Raw genomic sequence first — 23,123 nt, 5'->3', positions numbered from 1 at the left:
CACATCTGTCAACACCTGCTTTCTTTGGGATTGGAATTATTATATTCTTCTTGAAGTCTGAGGGTATTTCGCCTGTCTCATACATCTTGCTCACCAGATGGTAGAGTTTTGTCAGGACTGGCTCTCCCAAGGCCGTCAGTAGTTCCAATGGAATGTTGTCTACTCCTGGGGCCTTGTTTCGACTCAGGTCTTTCAGTGCTCTGTCAAACTCTTCACGCAGTATCGTATCTCCCATTTCATCTTCGTCTACATCCTCTTCCATTTCCATAATAGTGTTCTCAAGTACATCGCCCTTGTATAGACCCTCTATGTAATCCTTCCACCTTTCTGCTTTCCCTTCTTTGCTTAGAACTGGGTTTCCATCTGAGCTCTTGATATTCATACAAGTGGTTCTCTTTTCTCCAAAGGTCTCTTTAATTTTCCTGTAGGCAGTATCTATCTTACCCCTAGCGAGACAAGCCTCTACATCCTTACATTTGTCCTCTAGCCATCCCTGCTTAGCCATTTTGCACTTTCTGTCAATCTCATTTTTGAGACGTTTGTATTCCTTTTTGCCTGCTTGATGTACTGCATTTGTATATTTTCTCCTTTCATCAATTAAATTCAATATTTCTTCTGTTACCCAAGGATTTCTACTAGCCCTCGTCTTTTTACCTACTTGATCCTCTGCTGCCTTCACTACTTCATCCCTCAGAGCTACCCATTCTTCTTCTACTGTATTTCTTTCCCCCATTCCTGTCAATTGTTCCCTTATGCTCTCCCTGAAACTCTGTACAACCTCTGGTTCTTTCAGTTTATCCAGGTCCCATCTCCTTAAATTCCCACCTTTTTGCAGTTTCTTCAGTTTCAATCTGCAGTTCATAACCAATAGATTGTGGTCAGCGTCCACATCTGCCCCTGGAAATGTCTTACAATTTAAAACCTGGTTGCTAAATCTGTCTTACCATTATATAATCTATGTGAAACCTTTTAGTATCTCCAGGGTTCTTCCATGTATACAACCTTCTTTCATGATTCTTGAACCAAGTGTTAGCTATGATTAAGTTACGCTCGGTGCAAAATTCTACCAGACGGCTTCCTCTTTCATTTCTCTCCCCTAATCCATATTCACCCACTACGTTTCCTTCTCTCCCTTTTCCTACTGTCGTATTCCAGTCACTCATGACTATTAAATTTTCGTCTCCCTTCACTACCTGAATAATTTCTTTTATCTCATCATATATTTCGTCAATTTCTTCATCTGCAGAGCTAGTTGGCATATAAACTTGTACTACTGTAGTAGGCATGGGCTTCGTGTCTATCTTGGCCACAATAATGCGTTCACTATGCTGTTGGTAGTAGCTTACCCACACTCCTATTTTTTTATTCATTATTAAACCTACTCCTGCATTACCCCTATTTGATTTTGTATTAATAATCCTGTATTCACCTGACCAAAAGTCTTGTTCCTCCTGCCACCGAACTTCACTAATTCCCACTATATCTAACTTCAACCTATCCATTTCCCTTTTTAAATTTTCTAACCTACCTGCCCTATTAAGGGATCTGACATTCCACGCTCCGATCTGTAGAACGCCAATTTTCTTTCTCTTGATAACGACGTCCTCTTTAGTAGTTCCCGCCAGGAGATCCGAATGGGGGACTATTTTACCTCCGGAATATTTTACCCAAGAGGACGCCATCATCATTTAACCGTGCAGTAAAGCTGCATGCCCTCGGGAAAAAATACGGCTGTAGTTTCCCCTTGCTTTCAGCCGTTCGCAGTACCAACACAGCAAGGCAGTTTTGGTTAGTGTTGGAAGGCCAGATTAGTCCATCATCCCGACTGTTGCCCCTGCAACTACTGAAACGGCTGCTTGCATCTTCAGGAACCACACGTTTGTCTGGCCTCTTAACAGATACTCCTCCGTTGTGGTTGCACCTACGGTACGGCCATCTGTATCGCTGAGGCACGCAAGCCTCCCCACCAACGGCAAGGTCCATGGTTAAATATAATCCACTATGGAGTCGAGGTAGCAGTTGTCGTTATACTGGTTATCACTGCTAGCATTCAACCGCGATTCTTATACATATATTTTTTAACAAACGCGTTGTTAAAAAATACATGTATAAGTATCGCGGTTGAATGCTAGCAGTGATAACCAAGGTCCATGGTTCATGGGGGTAGGTCGTCTGTGCGCTCTCACATTACAGTAGTGGTTTTCGTTTTTGCGTCTTCTTAATCTTTACCTTATTGTTTGATTTATTTTCGTGTCAAATTTTGAAGGTTCTACGAGGACTTGGACTTGTTCCCTACGAATGTTCTTGCAGCTGTTAATGCGGGAATGATGTGGATTTCACAATACCCGGGGAAAGAAAAAGCCTGCGTAGTACAAAAATAACATAAAATGATGAAAATATTTTCACTTAACTTCAACAGTAAACTAAGCCAGCTCTGTTGAAGCAGAGCATGTTATTTTTGACGTTGTTGTGTACTTAAGAGAGAAAGAAAACAAAACTCAAAATGTAAGATGAATAGGCTCCTCTGTATTGCCTTCTAAATATTGTTTGATGTCTTTTCTTGTAAATATTTTGTGGAGGAATAAAATGAAGATGCTTTGAAATGTTTAGACGACCGTTTTCCTGCTTTAGATTCCCTACAGTTCAGTAAATTTTCTATACAGCCTTTCTCAAGAACATCCATTTCACTGTGAAGGTTATTTTGGGTTGCTATACCTTCGTTCGAATAACTGTCAGTCATGATCACGCGAATGCGTTCGGTCGAAACATTCTCGGGGTTTCAGGGGTTCGCGACTGGCAGAAAGCTGTTTGTGCCTGCCTATGGAAAAGTATAGAGTATCGACTGGTCACGAGAATTTCTTTGGCTCTTTCGAAGCGTTTAATAATCTTACTCCAAAGAGATGAGCCCTCGCATGCGCATAGGTTTGTGTTCAGTCTTGTAGGCTTCTCGCTGAAGAAAACTACTACTAGGTTCCTGCAGAAATTTTAAATGCACGGTACAGCTCAATATTCTGAAAATTTAATACAATCTAGTGTAATTTTATTCCCTTAAGGGATTTTTCAGCGGATATGTGTTGTGTATAAGAATCCTATGGCACGGAAAGCACGTTTGGGTAATTATTGTAGTTTATCAAAATTTGCTGTACACTGCAAGTAATTAATAGCAATCAGCAACAAAATGGTTTGTTACCAGAATTAATGATATAGTTTTATGTTTTTGCCCAATAACTTGATTAGGACATTGCAGGATACTTGCACTATACATACCATCACACGAGGAACATCTTCTTAAAGATTATTTTACTTACCTCTTTCAAAATGTAGATCATTCTTAGTAATTATATAAACAAATGTGTGTACTAGTACCAGTTTTCAGTCTTAGAACTCTTGCAACAGTTTCTTAAAATTTGTTTGTATGATACATAGAAACTTTTATTTCACAAAAATTTAAATAAATTTGACAGTAATGCACTTTGAAAATGTTACACTGCAGGAGGCTGCGTTAGAGTGTGTGTGTATGTAAAGTCTACAAGTACTTTAACATTGATATCTGCAATGGCTCAGCAGTATTTGTTCCTTATACATCGAAAAATAATTGCGGGAAATTCAGAAAGATGGTGTTTTTTGTGTTTTTTTTTAATTTGTCAGAAGCAAGTACCTTAATGCATACTTGCAATATAAAGTCGGGGGAGGACCAGCAACTTCGATAGCAAATTCTTTATGGTAATTCCGTCAGAGTTGTGTTTTATTAAGGCGGCGACTAATTTCAAGCCACGAAGTTCATTTTCAAGCCAGGCCTATTAAAGTTGCACCAACAGTGTTTGGTTAGGCAACGGTCATTTCACACACATATATATATATATATATATATATATATATATATATATATATATATAATACATCCACGATACATAGTCACATGGAAGGTCAGGTCAATTTCGCAATGTAAATGTATATTCATTAAGTGCAGTTGCCCCCCTGCGGGTCCGGGGATTAGAATAGGCCCGCGGTATTCCTGCCTGTCGTAAGAGGCGACTAAAAGGAGTCTCAAATGTTTTGGCCTTAATGTGATGGTCCCCCTTGGGGTTTGACCTCCATTTCTCAAAATTCTACAGAAGTACGAGCCTTTTGGGGAAGGACACCTTACATGGTGTACCACTGGTCCTAAGTGCACTAAGACCTTGGCACTCAGCATTGCACCGGCGTTGTCACCATACCCATTATTCCTTAAATTGGGCCTAAACGCCTGATGGGTTGTCCACGTTACGCCCATAGTGCCTCTCCATCTGCACCAGCGATCATGATGGACTTTCCATGGCACCAGAAATCCAGCACGGTAGCCAGCCCGTTGTGGTGGGGTCGTCATGTACCCTCTAGGTTGTAGCCCCCTGACAACACAGGGATCGTACTGCCGATACCTGAGCTGCACCCTCCCCACGTTGGCCAAGGAGTAGATGCCCGTCTCCTTGGGGCATCAGGACTCCCGGCAATGGTCATCCTGCCAGGTGGCCCTTGCTGCGGCTGGGTGGCGCCCGTGGGGAGAGCCCCTGGTCGGAGTGGGTGGTATCGGGGCGGACGTTTCGCACATGAAACGTCAACATGTATCAGGTCGCTCTGCGGCCGAGTCTTCCAAAAGAAAAGGTACCGTTTCTAGTTCTGGTTCTCCTGCCCTTTCCCCCTTGGCCACTCCATGGGAGGAGGGACAGGCCCGCCGGCTTGGGGCGAAGTACTTCCCCCGCTATTTGGTCTGTTCTCGAACAGATGGGGGGACGTTCGCCACCTCCAAGCCCATGTTCTTTGTTCAACACATTGAGGACGTCTTCGGGGAAATCGAGGCTCTCAGCAAGATGAGATCAGGGTCCATTCTTATCAAGACCACCTCTGCCACACAATCGGCGGCACTCCAGGCGTGCGACCGCCTAGGGGACATCCCAGTCTCCATTGTCCCACATCTGGCACTCAATAGGACGCAGGGGGTCATTTTTCATCGTGACCTCCTGCTACAATCTGATGAGGAGCTCAGGGCCAACCTGGAGCGCCGCGGCGTGCATTTCGTCCGGCGAGTCCAGCGCGGCCCCAAGGACCGTCGCATCGACACCGGGGCCTTTATCCTCGCCTTCGAGGGGGACGTTCTCCCGGAGAAGGTAAAGGTGATGTGCTACCGGTGCGACGTGCGACCTTACGTCCCGCCTCCTATGCGCTGTTTTAGGTGTTTGCGCTTTGGGCACATGTCGTCCCGGTGTGAGGCTGAGCCCCTTTGTGGCGACTGTGGACGTCCTCTTCGTGAGGAACATACTTGCACCCCACCACCTCGGTGCCCTAATTGTCCTGGCGTCCACTCGCCTAGGTCCCCGGACTGCCCCGCCTATCAGAAGGAGAAAAAGATACAGGAACTCAAAACTTTGGATCGGCTCTCTTATTCTGAGGCCAGGAAGAAGTATGACCGCCTTCATCCCGTGTCACTGGCCACTTCGTTTGCCTCAGTTGTGTCCACTCCTTCCGCTGTATCCTCACCTCTATCCTGTCCCCCCTCCGCCTCCTCTGCCCGTCAGGGGGCTCTGCCTCCGCCTCCCAAATCCCTCCCTTCCAAATCCTCCTCCCCCGCGGCCCCCACCCCCCCCTGCCCCAGGGGCCACCCTTCCTCCTCCTCCTCCCCCCACGCCACCTGAGAAGCGATCCTCTTCTCAGGCGTCCATCGGGGAAACGTTCCGGACCCCAGCTTCCGAGGTCCGGCGTTCCAAAACGGACCCCGCGCGTGAGGACCTTCTTCGGGTCCAGCCCACCATCCCTGTGCCTCCTCGGCCTTCCAAGAAGGCCTCCAAGAAGAAATCTCTATCCCCCTCTCCACCCCGGCGCGTTTCATCTGACGCTTCATCCGTGAGTCGCTGCTCCCGGCCGTCCTCAGTTTCGCCGGGACGCTCTGCTGCCAGGCGTTCCGCCGGCCTTTTGTCGGCAAATGATGCGGCCCCTCCTACACAATCAGGGACAGCGGCCGCAGCTGGCGACGAGTCGATGGAACCGGATCCGCCTGCCGTCAGTTGTAGCGTTGTTGCCTCGCAACCTGGCCCTCCGCAGCCATCGAGGTGACCAGCTCTTCCCCGTCTCGTTCCCCCAACTTTTTGACTAGCAATGGCGTTGTTTCATTGGAACATAAGGGGTATTCGATCTAATCGGGAGGAATTACAACTGCTCCTCCGCCTGCACTGTCCGCTCGTCCTTGGTCTCCAGGAAACCAAGTTGCGCCCGACTGACCGTATTGCCTTTTCCCACTATACCTTGGAGCGGTATGACCTCGCCCCTGTGGACGGTATCCCAGCTCATGGTGGGGTCATGTTGCTCGTTCGGGACGATGTATATTACCATCCCATCCCATTGACCACCCCACTCCAAGCAATAGCTATCCGAATTACTCTTTCTGCTTTTACTTTTTCCGTTTGTACCGTCTACACTCCACCGTCATCTGCTGTTAGTCGGGCTGACATGATGCACCTGATCGATCAGCTTCCCCCGCCGTTCTTATTGTTTGGCGACTTCAATGCCCATCATCCCCTTTGGGGCTCTCCTGCATCCTGTCAAAGAGGCTCACTCTTGGCGGATGTCTTCAACCATCTCAATCTTGTCTGCCTCAATACCGGCGCCCCGACTTTCCTCTCGGACTCAACTCATACCTACTCCCACTTGGACCTCTCGATCTGTTCTACCACTCTTGCCCGTCGGTTCGAGTGGTATGTCCTTTCTGACACCTATTCGAGCGACCACTTCCCCTGTGTCGTTCGTCTCCTGCACCACACCCCATCCCCACGTCCTTCACGCTGGAACATACTGAAAGCTGACTGGGGACTTTACTCCTCCCTGGCGACCTTTCCGGACCGCGATTTTTCCAGTTGTGACAGTCAGGTCGAATACCTCACGGCTGTTATTATCAATGCTGCCGAACGTTCCATACCTCGTACTACTACTTCTTCTTCATGTCGCGTTTCCGTCCCCTGGTGGAACGAGGCTTGTAGGGACGCTATCCGTGCTCGACGACGTGCTTTACGCACCTTTCGCCGCCATCCTACGTTGGCGAATTGTATTGAATACAAACGACTCCGAGCGCAATGCCGTAGAGTCATCAAAGACAGCAAAAAAGCTTGCTGGGCCTCTTTCACGAGCTCCTTTACCAGTTTTACTCCCTCTTCCGTTGTTTGGGGTAGCCTGCGCCGGCTGTCGGGCATTAAGGCCCACTCCTCAGTACCTGGCCTGACCTCAGGTAATGAGGTCCTTGTTGATCCTGTGGCTGTCTCCAACGCCTTTGGCCGCTTTTTCGCGGAGGTTTCAAGCTCCGCCCATTACCATCCTGCCTTCCTTCCCAGGAAAGAGGCAGACGAGGCTCGGCGACCTTCCTTCCACTCGCTGAATCTGGAGACTTACAATGCCCCCTTTACTATGCGGGAACTCGAACGTGCGCTTGCACTGTCCCGGTCCTCTGCTCCGGGGCCAGATGCCATTCACGTTCAGATGCTGGCCCACCTTTCTCCGGCGGGCAAAAGCTTCCTTCTTCGTACCTACAATCGCGTCTGGACCGAAGGTCAGGTCCCCATGTGTTGGCGTGACGCCGTTGTTGTTCCTATACCCAAACCCGGGAAGGATAGACACCTTCCTTCTAGTTACCGCCCCATTTCTCTTACAAGCTGTGTCTGTAAGGTGATGGAGCGCATGGTTAATGCTCGGTTAGTTTGGATTCTTGAATCTCGACGACTACTTACTAATGTCCAATGCGGCTTTCGTCGCCGCCGCTCCGCTGTTGACCACCTTGTGACCTTGTCGACATTCATCATGAACAACTTTTTGCGAAGGCGCCAAACGGTAGCCGTGTTCTTCGACTTGGAGAAGGCTTATGATACCTGTTGGAGAGGAGGTATCCTCCGCACTATGCACAAGTGGGGCCTACGCGGTCGTCTGCCCCTTTTTATTGATTCCTTTTTAACGGATCGAAAGTTTAGGGTACGTGTGGGTTCCGTATTGTCCGACGTCTTCCTCCAGGAGAACGGAGTGCCTCAGGGCTCCGTCTTGAGCGTAGCCCTTTTTGCCATCGCGATCAATCCAATTATGGATTGCATTCCACCTAATGTCTCAGGCTCTCTCTTTGTCGATGACTTCGCGATCTACTGCAGTGCCCAGAGAACATGCCTCCTGGAGCGCTGCCTCCAGCGTTGTCTAGACAGCCTCTACTCATGGAGCGTGGCAAATGGCTTCCGGTTCTCTGAAGAGAAGACGGTTTGTATCAACTTTTGGAGATATAAAGCGTTCCTTCCGCCATCCTTACATCTCGGTCCCGTTGTTCTCCCATTCGTGGACACAACTAAGTTTCTAGGGCTCACGTTGGACCGGAAACTGTGTTGGTCTCCACATGTCTCTTATTTGGCGGCCCGTTGTACACGTTCCCTTAATGTCCTCAGAGTTCTTAGCGGTTCATCTTGGGGAGCGGATCGCACTGTCCTGCTTCGCTTGTATCGGTCCATAGTCCGATCGAAGCTGGATTATGGGAGCTTCGTCTACTCGTCCGCTCGGCCATCCCTCTTACGCCGGCTCAACTCCATCCACCATCGGGGGATACGTCTTGCGACCGGAGCCTTCTACACTAGTCCTGTCGAGAGTCTTTACGCTGAAGCTGCCGAGTTACCGTTGACTTACCGGCGCGACATACTGCTGTGTCGGTATGCCTGCCGGCTGTTGTCTATGCCCGAACACCCCTCTTACAAGTCCTTCTTCGCTGATTCTCTCGACCGTCAGTACGGGTTATATGTGTCTGCCCTGCTGCCCCCCGGAGTCCGCTTCCGTCGCCTGCTTCGACAATTGGATTTTGCCCTCCCTACCACCTTCAGAGAGGGTGAGAGCCCGACACCACCTTGGCTCCAGGCTCCGGTTCGTATTTATCTCGACCTCAGCGCACTCCCGAAGGAGGGTACTCCGGCTGCAGTGTATTGCTCACGGTTCGTCGAACTTCGTGCTCGACTTGCTGGTCACACCTTTATTTACACCGATGGCTCCAAAACTGACGATGGTGTCGGCTGTGCCTTTGTCGTCGGGACCGCCACCTTTAAATACCGGCTCCTTGACCAATGTTCCAGCTTTACGGCCGAGCTTTTTGCTCTCCATCAGGCCATTCAGTATGCCCGCCGCCACCGCCATTCATCGTATGTCCTCTGCACTGACTCACTCAGTGCTCTTCAGAGCCTTGGGGCTCCCTATCCGGTCCATCCCTTGATTCAACGAATACAGCAGTCCCTCCATTGTTTCGCTGATAATGGCGGTCCTGTCAGCTTTCTGTGGGTCCCCGGACATGTAGGAGTGCCTGGGAATGAGGCTGCGGATGCTGCAGCCAAGGCTGCAGTCCTCCAGCCTCGGCCAGCCTCCCATTGTGTCCCGTCATCTGACGTTTGTGGGGATGTATGTAAGAGGCTTGTGTCCTTGTGGTGGGATGCTTGGTCATCCCTCCAAGGAAACAAGCTCCGGGCAGTAAAACCGCTCCCAACTGCTTGGACAACTTCCTCCCGACCATCTCGGCGCGAGGAGGTCCTTCTGACCAGGTTGCGGATTGGGCATTGCCGGTTTAGCCACCGCTACCTGCTCTCTGGTGACCCAGCCCCGCAGTGCCCTTGTGGTCAGGCATTAACGGTGCGCCATGTTTTATTGTCGTGTCCCCGTTTTAGTCAATTTCGTGTTGTCCTGTCCCTGCCATCTACCTTACCGGATGTTTTAGCTGATGACGCTCGAGCAACTGCTCGTCTTCTGCGTTTTATAACTTTAACTGGCTTGACCAAAGACATTTAACCTTTTACTTATTTCATCTGCATCTTTGTCAGGTCCTTTTGATGTCCCCCAATCCCCTTGAGTTTTAGCAGGTTCCTTGTGCTCTAACACCAGTGACTGGGCGCTAATGACCTCAGCAGTTGAGCGCCCTTAAACCCTACCAAAAAAAAAAAAAAAAAAAAAAGTGCAGTTGAACTAGACTATCTACTTAAACTGCACTCCATGAATACATCTGCATCGCGAAATTGGCCTGACGTTCCATATGGCTATGTATCGTGGGTGTATTACATATGTGTGAATTGACCGTCGCCTAACGAAACACTGTTAGTACAGCTTTTAATAAGCCTGGCTTGAAAATGAGTTTAGTGGTTCGAAACTAGTCTCCAGCTTAATAAAACGCAACTGTGGTGGAATTACGGTAAAGAAGGACCTTAATATTGGCCATAAGCATACATTTGGCCTTCCTTGTCTTCATGTAGCTGTTTCCGTCTAGTCTGACCCTTCTGGCATGCCCTTTGAGTGGTATCCTTCACTGATAATTCAGAACTAGCAATAAGCACATCACCAATCTTCATTAGGTTTTCATTGAAGCAACCTGCACCAAGTCCTAGTCTCACAAGGTCCCTGATTCTTCCAGTGTTATCAATATTGAAAATTAGACAAACGTCATATGAAGATTGTTTAACAATGGTAGATGAGATGTCTTTGGGCGTCTCTTCTAAATGAGGTTATTAAAGCTGTCGTAAGGGATTCGTTTTCTACAATGTGTGCATTTCTTTAATAAATCGTAATTAACCGCGTCACTAATGGGCACACAGCTTTTTATGCTCTGCAGATGCCTTATCTGATGGCAGGAAAAAATAAAATATCACAAACAAGGACAGAGTAAGAATGAAAGTGAAGCACATACAGATGTGAAACTTCTTGGCAGATTAAAACTGTATCCCGGTCGGAGACCCGAACTCAGGACCTTTGCCTTAGGCGGACAAGTGGTCTACCGACTGAACTACGCAGGCACAACACACGTCTCGTCCTTACAGTTGTACTTCGGCTAGTAGGCTGTGGCTATGTCTCTACAGTGTCCTTTATTCGAGGAGTGCTAATCCTGCAAGTTTCAAATGGCTGTGAGCACAATGGGACTTAACATCTGAGGTCATTAGTCCCCTAGAACTTAGAACTAGTTAAACCTAACTAACCTAAGGACATCACACACATCCATGCCCGAGGCAGGGTTCGATCCTGCGACCGTAGTTGTTTCGCGGTTCCGAACTGCAGCACCTAGAACCGCACGGCCACTTCGGCCGGCTCCTGCAAGTTTCTCAGGGAAACTTCTGTGAGGTTTGGAAGGTAGCAGACGAGTTACTGGAGGAAGTAAAACTGTGAGGACGGGTCGTGAATCGTAACTGGGTAGCTTAGTTGGTGGTTCACTTGACAGCGAAAGGGAAAGGTCCCGAGTTCGAGTCTCGGTCCGGCACACAGTTTTAATCTGGCAGAGTCGTTTAGAAAAGGGGACTCTGCACTCCACATTGGTTGAAACAAGATGGCTTTTACATCATTTGTAGCACTAATTAAACTATGAAAATTGGAGGCAATATTTGTAACATGCTGCAGAATTAGTTGGTGGGTGGCAAAAAATTTCAAAGTTTTCGACCAATTTTCATACATTTCCTTTTCAAATTTTTAATTTCCGACCACAAATTTGTGAAGTAGAAAAACCTGAGCAACGCAAGGAGAGTACAGGTGTCATCTAGCGCTGCAAATGGCCCAAAGAATCACGTGCTGAATATGGGTTAGTGCAACGATGATCAAGAAGGTTCATATGCGCATAAGAGTGAATCTGGAAACGGTCGTTGTCGGTCATGATACCTTTAATCGGTTAACCTATAGACCAGGGCTGGGCTTGTCAGCTGTCCGTGGACACCGTGAGCATTTGTATCGCCGTGCGGGCACGTTGCGCACGCGTCTTTCATCTCTTACTCATGAACGGCACCGAAGACCGCCCGCAATACACGATCGACAGCTGTCTCGTTGGTATTAGAAGTACAGTATTCTTTCCATTGTCCTAAATATTATAGTAGAACAATGAAAATATAACATGTGCATAGTATTTCCGGAAGCTTAGCCTCCCTTGTGCTAACAGAAATATGCCATCGAATTAAAATGTAATAACCTTTAGCTTAGATATAACAAGTCTATCGGTTGATAGGACATGTTCTGAGGCGTCAAGGATCACCAGTTTCGTATTGGAGGGCAGCGTGGAGGGTAAAAATCGTAGAGGGCGACGAAGAGATGAATACACTAAGGAGATTCAGAAGGATGTAGGCTGCAGTAGGTACTGGCACAGGAAGCAGCTTGCACAGAATAGAGTAGCATGGAGAGCTGCATCAAACCAGTCTCAGGACTGAAGACCACATCAACGTGAAGAAAAGCAGATGAATTTACGCCAGTGTGCATGCTTTTATGCACCACCTCGTCACATGAGGCTTTACATGTCAGTTATTAGATTGTAAAATAGTCTTGTTGTTTTTCTGTGTTTGTGATTGAACGAAATATTGTTTTGATATCTTTTTCATTTGCAACCAGCTTGCACGTCACGTTTAGTTTTCCTCTGAGCTCGAATGTGCCGTTCTCGCTTCCTTCGAATAAACTAACGTCACGTTCAGATAACACCAACAGACGAAAGAAAAGGTACTGACCGCCTGCACTTAGATTGAGGCCCAACACAGCGACAAAGAAGCAAAGAGTAATCTCACTTCTTAATGCTGTAATGAGCACAGCAGCGCCGTAAAGTAATACACTGTATAGATTGATAGCAGGTACAAGCAGTACGATACGTTACAAATTTCGAAATTCAGTCGTTCTGTTCGGTGGAGATCGGGGCAAGGGGAGGGGGAGAGTTGGGGAAAGCGGTTTAGAGATAAAAATGAGAATAAAGTACTGTATCATTCTGGTCGATTTAAGAAGGGGGGGGGGGGGGGGGGGTAGGACGTCCAACGGGCCGACTTGGAGCAGGAGAGGCACCACAGGACATTATAATTTACACTGTCTATACTTTTACAAGTAAATTCATAAAACTTTGTCAGCATGACCAGGAAGGATTCAGGATTCACACCCGTAGCAGCAGAAGTTCAAAAACATAACAAAATAATTTTTTTTTTTTACATGTGAAGTTTCATCATTTTTCACTTACTGTTGGCTGCATATGTTGCTATAGGCACACTTTCCTTCGTAAGTAAGAGAGACTGTTCGATGAATTTTGCAGAGGATACAAACCATACTTACAGGTGTCTGAAACTCTACAATCTATTTAATTTATGAAAAAATGAATGAGCTGTTACGTTTTAAACTTTGTTTCGAAAGAAATCAAATTTTGTAGTTGATTGTTTCAATTTTTACCACAGTTTTTAATAGATTTGGAAAATTCTAGAGTTTCATACACCTGTAAGTATGGTTTGTATGCTGTGCAAAATCCATCGAAGAATCTTTCCTACTTGTGAAGAGAAATGTACCAATAGCAACAAATGCAGCCAACAGTGAGAGAAAAAAATGATAAAATTTCATATCTAAAAAAAAATTATTTTTTACGTTTTTGTACTTCCGCTGAATCCTTCCTGGTCATGCTGACAAAGTTTTATGAATTTATTTGTAAAAGTATAGACAGTAGAAAATGAAATGTCCTGTGGTGCCTAACCTGCTCAGTCGGCCCGTTTGAAGTCCTACATCCCCACCCCCCACCCCACCCTTACTTTCCTGGTCAACTACAACATCTAAAGTAATCAGCAAAGAACACACGCTTTTTCTGTAAAGCGCCTGTTAACTTAATACGTAGAATTCTTACTGGGAAACGTTAAGTTCAGAGCAGGCACGTCTTGCCTCACCCGCACCGATATCAAACGAGCGATGTTAGCTGAGATTTGGAAGGGGAACTGCTGGCTCACGGCACCCGAAAGCAAGCGAGTGCGCTCGCGTCCGAGTTACCGCTTATGCTCGAGCCTGCTACAGGCGTCCAGTGTTGCGCGCTCGGCTGGACAGGCGCGGCTGGCGCCCCGTCGCGCCAGTACGTGGAAGCCGCTGTCTGCAGAGGCGGTGCAGCACCTCGGTCCGCGGCCGTCCTTGGCCGCGTCTGAGGCGGCGGCGGCGGCTGCTGCTGCTGCTGCTGCTGCTGCGTGCAGTAAGCAACCGTCCTGTCACGTCACGTCACGTCACGTCACGTCACGGGCCGCTTGCAGACGGCTCTCGCCGCACGCATCGCAGCCAGACGCGGCTTCCAGGAGACGGACCGAACTGGAATGCGCATGCGCGACGTTCTTGCCGGCCCTACGGACGTGTCCTGTGCCAGAGTGGCCGCGGCTCGAGCGCGTTCGTCGAGCACAAGCGGCCGCTAGCCCAAGATATGCTACACACCTAAACATTCCACGGACGTCCCCGGCGCGTTACAGCAAGTGAATAGATGACGAAAAATGTTTATTTAGCCTGGCCTCCATTACAACTAACCAGGAACAACATATAAAAAAAAAAAAAAAAATCCAGAATGAGATTTTCACTCTGCAGCAGTGTGTGTACGCTGATGTGAAACTTCCTGGCAGATTAAAACTGTGTGCCGGACCGAGACTCGAACTCGGGACCTTTGCCTTTCGCGGGCAAGTGCTCTACCATCTGAGCTACCCAAGCACGACTCACGCCCCGTCCTCACAACTTTACTTCTGCCAGTACCTCGTCTCCTACTTTCCGAACTTTACAGAAGCTCTCCTGCGAACTATGCAGAACTAGCACTCCTGAAAGAAAGGATGTGGCGGAGACATGGCTTATCCACAGCCTGGTGCTAGTTCTGCATGGTTCGCAGGAGAGCTTCTGTGAAGTTTGGAAAGTAGCAGACGAGGTACTGGCAGAAGTAAGGGTGTGACGAGGGGGTGTGTGTCGTGCTTGGGTAGGTCAGATGGTAGAGAACTTGCCCGCGAAAGGCAAAGGTCCCGAGTTCGAGTCTCGGTCCGGTACACTGTTTATTTATTGCTTATTTAGCTTGACCTCCATTACATCTAACCAGGAACAACGCGTACAAACAATATTACACAATAATCACAATAATAATAATAATAATAATAATAATAATAATAATAATAATCACAATAATAATAATTTTCACTATTAATAAAAACAATTCGCAGTTATAATAATAATTTTTAATTTGAAATCAGTAATCCGACACAGAATGCTAAATGGCAAAAATAAAGTTGGTTCTTACATTGACTTCAAAAAAGCCTTTGACTCGGTGGATAGAGAGACCCTAGATAGGATCATCAGCGAATTTGGCGTCAAAAACAAACTGGCAAACGTTATCACAGAAACCTTAACAAATGGTTCAAATGGCTCTGAGCACTATGGGACTTAACTAAGGTCATTAGTCCCCTAGAACTTAGAACAACTTAAACCTAACTAACCTAAGAACATCACACTCATCTATGCCCGAGGCAGGATTCGAACCTGCGACCGGAGCGGTCGCGCGGTTCCAGACTGTAGCGCCTAGAACCGCTCGGCCACTCCGGCCGGCTTCTCTTTTTCCCTAGCAGCCATTGTCACTTTCATTCAAATCCTCTCATCTTTCATTACCCCTTCCATTTCTTTTAATACCAAAAAGGCTTCTAAAGTGTTAAATTAACCAATATCGTTCTTGACGCCTCCATTATTTTATCGTCGTCGTCGTCGCCGCCGCCATTATTATTAAAACAAATTAATTTTTGTTAATAATGCAAATCATTTTTATTGATCACGATACAAAAGAATTAATGACATTCACGTGGTAGTGGACATTGATTTACATTAATAGGGAAAGTGGAAAATTTGTGCCGGTCTGCGATTCGAACCCGGGTCCCCTGCTCACTATGCAGATGCTCTGACCACTAAGCCATCAGGGCACAGTGGTTATCGCAACTGCCCGGAGTACCCTAGCACGCCTTCCGTCAGACCGAAATTCGTAACTTGTCCACTACTACTGATGTAATGCCCCACACGTTATCCTCATTAGTCGCGGCGTTTCGCCGTATTCCGTAAGAGTTCGAGCTGTCTTTTTAACTATGAAACGATTTTAATTTCACAAATATTTTGAGGAAGATTGTTTCAAAGTCGGGCTCCTGATACAAAAAAATAAATAATTAAAAATAGGAATATGGCAGTGTTGTTCAGTGGTATGGAGAAGGTTTTACTTTGTTGAGAACGAGGATTTCTGCTGTTTTGCTGAAATAATAGTGCAGCGGTGGAAGATAAATAGGAAGGACTGCAATGATTGAAAAGACGATGCAGCAAGCTCAGGAAATGATAATCTCCCCGCTTATCGGCACGTAGTCATTATGATTGTTCAGAGGCAGGAGTGATATGGTCGAAATACAAATGTATCGCACACAAGCATTCGTCGCTAGTTCCCGCCGACGTGAGCGCTCTTATGAAAGTCCTTGAAGAACAGGGTCACCATAATCAAGGATGGAGAATATTAGTGACTCTTCGAGTTTCTTTTTAAGCTGTTGAGAAAACACTTCATTATATTCCTGTAATGAATGAAGTAATGCTGACACTTTCTTAGAGACTGCAGTTGTTTGTCCAGTCCAGATGATGGTCCAGAATTATCCCCACATTCTTTGCAGAAGAAGAAAAGATGATTTCTGTACTCTAGGATTAAGGGTGCAACAAGCTCAAAAACAAAAAAATGGTTCCAATGGCTCTGAGCACTATGGGACTTAACTATGGTCATCAGTCCCCTAGAACTTAGAACTACTTAAACCTAACTAACCTAAGGACATCACACAACACCCAGTCATCACAAGGCAGAGAAAATCCCTGATCCCGCCGGGAATCGAACCCGGTAACCCGGGCGTGGTAAGCGAGAACGCTACCGCACGTGCAACAAGTTCTCTGAACCGTTGGTAATAAGTCTTTTGTTGCGTTTTAGACTTAAGTTTCAAAACTATGTTCTGTGTCCATTCTGATAAAGTAAGTAAATCAGCCTTTATGTTGTGGATGGCTGTGTGCAGATTTGTAGGGCTTGTACTTAGGTATAAATGAAGGTCATCGGCGTGTAAATGATATTTGCAATGGAAGTTAATAATCGATACTTCATTTACTTATAATGAGAAAAGTAATGGGTCCAACCCGAGTTATTTGTAGAACAATGGAAAAAAGTCAGAAGCCGACCTCAGTGAAGATCAATCTGGTTTCCGGAGATATGAAGGAACACGTGAGGCCTATTCTAGAAGACTGGTTGAAGAAAGGCAAAATTACATTTGTAGCGTTTGTAGACTTAGAGAAAGCTTTTGACAGTGTTGACCGGAAGGGAGGCTTCTAAATTGTAAATGTAGCAGCGATAAAACACAGAATTTGTAGAGAAACCAGACTGAAAGGAGTCTAGCATGAAAGGGAAGCAGTATGAGAAGAAAGTCAGGACGGGGTTGCTGCCTTTCCCACAGTACACTGAGCATGCTCTAAAGCTAATCAAGAAGAATTTTTTAAGGGAATAAAGTTCACGGGAAATTAATAAAAAAAGCCGAGGTTTGCCGATGAGATAATATTGTCAGAGGCGGCAAAGGACTTGGAAAACCTGGTAAAAGGTATGGAAAGTGTCTTGGAAAGATAATTTACTTTTGTTGTTCACGTTATAACAAGAGCTGTAGAATGTAGTCGAATTAAATAAAGAGATGCAGCGGGAATTAAATGAGGAAATGATACACTATAGGCCTAAGTAGTAGATGAGTTTTGCTATATGCGCGGAAATATAACCCACGATATCCGAAACAGGTAGGATACAAAATACAGACTAGTAATAACACGAAAAGCATTTCAGAAAAAAAGGGGCATTTAACAGTTTGTTACGAAGTATCTTTTGGAAGTACTTGTTCGGAGTATAGCTATGTACGGAGTTGAAATGTGGACGATACTGTGTACAAGAAGAGGATAAAAACTTTCAAAATGAGACGCTGGAGAAGAATTCTTATCGGTAGACGAGTAAATGAATGCTGATGGTAGTAGAGCAGATCGAATAAATGGAAATGCCGTGTGGCTAGGGCCTACCGTCGGGTAGACCGTTCGCCTGGTGTTTAGAGTTGACGTCACTTCGGCGACTCGCGTGTCGATGGGATGAAGTGATGATGATAGGGTAACACAACACCCAGTCCCTCAGCGGAGAAAACCTCCGACCTAGCCGGGAATCGAACCCGGGCCGTTACGTATGACATTCCGTCGCGCTGACCACTCAGCTACCAGGGGCGGACATCGAATAAATAATGAAGAGAGACTGAATCGAACTGCTGAAAAGCGTTTCGTGAAGACCACGGAAACAGATGTTACTTTGCGACACGATAAGTAAAATAAACGTCCTTCACCAGACCAGTGTGTAGGAACTCGTATTTTTTCTATTAGTGAGCGTTCACGTGCTAAATGTTATAACTGTTGCAAGAGTCACCGACACAACTGGTTAATCGCCCATCCAACGGCTCGTGTTCAGTCCAACTCTCCCTTCGTTTCAGATTAAAATTTATTTATTTATTTCATCTTTGGAGCTGGGATTATTACACTGGTGCTTCATTTCTTTAGCACATTCCACTTTCGCCATTATTGCTTTACTCTCTAACTTGCTTTTCTTCCGAGAATATTCTTCCCGTTCTCATTCATTTCGTGTCGAATAGATCCACCACTCTCATTATTTCTGATTTGAACCTATTAACTTTATTGATTACTTCCTTAGATGACGATATACTTTTTTGACTTACTGATCTTGGATCTTCTGTTTGTCCAGTTAGGGAATATCTCATCTGCGCTGTTCCTGTTTTTATTTTATACTTTACTGTGGTTGAAATCTTACCAAAATTTTCAAATGATTTCTTGTTTGATATCTACTTAAATGTAAACTCATCTGCTGGTATTTTTTCGGCCTCCCCCCATATCTTAAAATGTTCTTTTTTTATCTTTATTTTTTTACGCAAATTCATATAAAAACGACGTGTTAGGATCCTCACATCAATATAATTTGATTTCGAAGAAAGGTTGTTTGTAATGATGCATTTCTACGTAGTTGAACGATCCGGGAACTTATTATCCATATAGAAAGACTCTTCGAAACCATATGGAAGAAAGAATGTTGGTAGTTCTAGAGATTAACACCTAGTAAATGCAGTTTCTTTTCAACAATAAAACCAAAGTTCACTGTATCCAAGAGATACAGTGGTATTTGGGAGAACCGGAAACACGGGGAAGACGTTTAAAGCAGGGTAACTTGAAAATGTAAAATTTCCAAGGCAGAATTGCAGCCTGGATGAGAACAACATGGAGAGAATGGCGAAGAATGTTGCAATGTGTTGCGATGAAAGAATAGTGGGAAGGTTGATTTAGTTGCTTCCATTACGCCGCATAATGGAAAGCCGGCCGGCGTGGCCGAGCGGTTCTAGGCCTTACAGTCTGGAGCCGCGCGACCGCTACGGTCGCAGGTTCGAATCCTGCCTCGGGCATGGATGTGTGTGATGTCCTTAGGTTAGTTAGGTTTAAGTAGTTCTAAGTTCTAGGGGACTGATGACCTCAGCAGTTAAGTCCCATAGTGCTCAAGGCCATTTGAACCATAATGGAAACTTCAGCTGTAAATTCTTTTGTTTTGGTGCACAAAGGCTATTTTCATACTAGTTCTCTGCTCAGTTGTGCTGGTTGTCTAATTTACTTGCAATAGATTCCGTTGTCATTTTATGGCTTCGTCTTCAGGCACATCTATCGAAATTAAACACGCCCTCAAGTATATCTCGTTGCTCTACCACAGAATCCTGTAACGAAATAAATGTTTTAGATGAACTTGACAGTTTTATATTTACTAAATTAGGGGATGCTGTGGTATAGCAACAAAATATACTTGTGTGTGTATTTCATTTCGATACTGTGCTTCATGATGAAACAATAAAAGGCCTCTAAGTCGATTGCAAATAAACAACAAACAAAGCTGGATTGGAAATTACGACGAAAATGCTTTTGCTCTCCAAAACAAAAGGAAAGGTTGAAGCCAATACCAATCTTAACGTCGTTGGCGTCTGAACTTCCTTTTTAACAAAAATCTGCACGTTCATGTTCTCATTTGGTTGCGTAAGCACAGAGCTCTTGTCACATGTTCAGCCACATGTTAGAGTTTCTATCAAGCGGCTGTCGCTCGAGAACTGCACATTTCGAACGACTGAATAGCACGGCTGAAGCGCAGGTGTCGCCTCGCGGCGAGTTTGCCACGCAAGGACACGACAAGTAGCCGGAATGTGGCGTACAGCTGTCCTGGCGGAGTGATAACCGCAGGCCGCGCCCGAGGGCGGGCACGTCCGTACCTCCGGAAAACGTAAGCGCCTCTGTCTGTGGCTCTGTCCGTCAAGGGTGACTCTCGAAGATTTGGTCAAGTGTATCCCGAATGCTTGAACGTATGGATAAATAAGAGTTCATTTCATCACGATTCCTAATTATACTTCACCACTAATGTACCGCTATGATTGTCGTTATCATCATAGTTCCCTTCCGAAGAAAGAGGATTCGTTGTCGCGATGCATGTGTAAAATGTTAGTCTGCTGCGTTAGCCTGTTGTTTCCGCTGCTCCTTGCGCTTTCGTAGAGAGTTCAACAGGCTAGTAACACTTAGAACCTTGAGTTCTAAAAATATTTGATATGGGCGTCGTTCTGGAGAGCAGTTGTTACATCCAAGTACGTGCTACAACCATGTGAGAGATGACAAACTGCGTGTATGCGTCGTTTGTTAGTCTGGTATAATGGACAGTGAAGCTGGCTAGCACGGTGGTACAGCAGTAGTTAAGCCCATGCCCGAAGCCTTAAACTACCGTATAGAGATGGCCTTCTGCAGCACACAACACAATGATACTGGGATACAGGCTTGGAAAACAGATTCCTTGCAATGCACGGAGGGGCTAGAAGGGAGAGGAAACATTCAGAATAATTGTTATTGAATTTGAAGGAAAGTGGAATTTACATAGAGCTGTACATTTTTTGTCGAGCAACGCGTTAGAAAGGGTTTATATTTCGTGTGCAAGCTTTGCGATAAACTCGAATATGATTTTGGCTCTTCTTTCCGTTCTCACACTGCATTGTAACGTGTGATTTCTGTGGTCCAATTCGGAATTCCTGTGACCCCATTTTAAAGTTGACACTCTTCGCATTTTTAACAAGCAGCATACATCAAAAATAGAGAAGTGGGCCAAGCTTCCAAAGCTATTCCGTATGGGGAATTCCGTTGCTAATCGGTATCCGTGTCGACTTTCTGTAAGCTCTAGATTTCACAGCGTGGCTTATCCCCACTGCGGCAGAGTGCCGATCCCTTAAGAAAAGCCACTTGTCAAGGCAGCGCTAAATAGACCGTGCCACCTCTAGTGCTCCAGACACGTTTTCATACTTTCAGTGAACGATTTTCCCGTCTATAGATGAAATGGTTTGAGGCTGCTAATGAAAGTTTCACGTCTTCCCCTTCCCCGTTTAACATGTTAAAGAAAACCTGAACCGCTATAAACGGCATTAAGCATTTTTTCATAATTTACCCGTGATCTGTAACCCTCACACACTACTTATGCCTGTAGGCTGCTGTGTACTGAAAATAACGTCGGCGATAATAATTCTAATGTAACTATGTAGTAAGTCGAGTCACATATACAGATTTACCGAGTCATTTGTTAAGTTCTTGAATTAATACTCGTCTTGAGGTTAAAGCTCACTCTTGCGTCCGTGTTTGCTTTCAAATAAATTTGCCTATGAATAGATTTCGCCTTGAGCAAACACATTTTGTTTCTTCTTTTTGCCCAGACGTGTTTCGCTGAAGTTATAGCGCCATCAGTGAGTCTATTTTCTTTCTACTAAATAACAGGAAAATTGCTGTGCAGTACCTGTGCACATAGCGGTATAGAAATTTCAGTTTTTAAGAAAAGGAAGTCGTCCCAAGTTTGAAAGCAGTTCTTTATATTACCTTGTTACCACTTGCTGTTGGTTTTGTGGTATTCTGTAGTTTGCGTCAGAGCTGTTTTTGGTCAAATGTTGGAGCGGACGAAAACAGACACCCAGTAGATTGCACACTGGTATTTTGTCCGCATTTTGCCGGTCGGGGTGGCCGAGCGGTTCTAGGCGCTACGGTCTGGAACCGCGCGACCACTGCGGTCGCAGGTTCGAATCCTACCTCGGGCATGGATGTGTGTGTTGTCCTTAGGTTAGTTAGGTTTAAGTAGTTCTAAGGGACTGATGACCTTAGCTGTTAAGTCCCATAGTGCTCAGAGCCATTTGAACCATTTGTCCTATAATATTATAAAATAATGGAATAGATGATGATAAAATGTTGAAATGCGTGGCTTTTTAAAATGTATTGAATTAATGAGATTAATTTTTCGGCATGAATGACAAGCACAATAAGCTGAGCTATGCTTGGAAATAAGTTCGTATTAGTTCATATTATTTTGCAGGGCTAAGTAGTTTCTTTCTCCGCTGTAGATTTGTGCTTACCCTTCTTTATAATGCTACGTTTGGTCGCCGTGTTCACCTTTGAAGTCTTGACCGTGTTCCCATTAAGCTTATCGGATCTTCATAATTTTCCAAAGTACACAGGTGGGCTTCAGTTCTTGTAATTATTGTACTATTTGAAATAACAACTCATACGACCTTTCTGTTAATAAAACAATACTGTATTTTTCTAAACGGTGCACATAAGAAATACATACTCCTCTCTTATTCATAGCGACCCCAAAATGGCGGTCTACAATTACTCGCTAAAAATGGCGTGCTTCTCACTCGTTCACTAGCTGAGCGCGAATCCTTCCTTCCTCCTACTGGTACAAGAAAAACTCCTCTTTTTTTAACAACTGAAAATCAAAAATACCTGACGGTAGGCATAGCCTTTATGATGGGCTACCGCTTCATCTTTTCTCTTTGCCCTTAAAGAAAACGAAAACATAAAAGAAATGCGAAAGGTTTATCACAGTCCGCATTTTCTGAGCCAAACTAAAAGTGAGAAATGGACAAGTAGGATATCAAATTGACCACGGTGAGGTCTGGTTATATATAGGACTGGGGTATCCAAGCACGACTCAAGACCCGCCCTCATAGCCTTACTTCCGCCAGTACCTCATCTCCTACCTTCCAAATTTCACTTAAGTTCATCTGCACACCTTGCGGGCTAGCGCTCCTGGGAGAAAGGATATGAGTACGCCAGGCAGGAGGCGACTGTTCGTTTCTTTATTTGCCAATGTACGCCATCCTGAAAATAAGCGAAAGGGCCAGCAACAAATAGAAAAGCAGTTCCGCGTGTGAAGTAAAGCTGTGAGGGCGGGTCGTGAGTCG

At 45.6% G+C, this 23,123-nt stretch overlaps 1 protein-coding gene across 2 annotated transcripts in view; it reads left to right on the top strand.

Annotated features, from left to right (window-relative positions):
• The window catches only part of LOC126481300 (sodium-dependent nutrient amino acid transporter 1-like), a 297,743-nt gene that overhangs the window by 126,139 nt on the left and 148,481 nt on the right, over nt 1–23,123 (top strand). The gene's annotated exons all lie outside the window — the stretch shown is intronic.

The sequence above is a fragment of the Schistocerca serialis genome, chromosome 5 (assembly GCF_023864345.2).
Source record: "Schistocerca serialis cubense isolate TAMUIC-IGC-003099 chromosome 5, iqSchSeri2.2, whole genome shotgun sequence".
In the NCBI taxonomy this organism is placed as follows: Eukaryota; Metazoa; Arthropoda; class Insecta; order Orthoptera; family Acrididae; genus Schistocerca; species Schistocerca serialis.
This window is presented reverse-complemented; position numbering and strand designations above follow the sequence as displayed.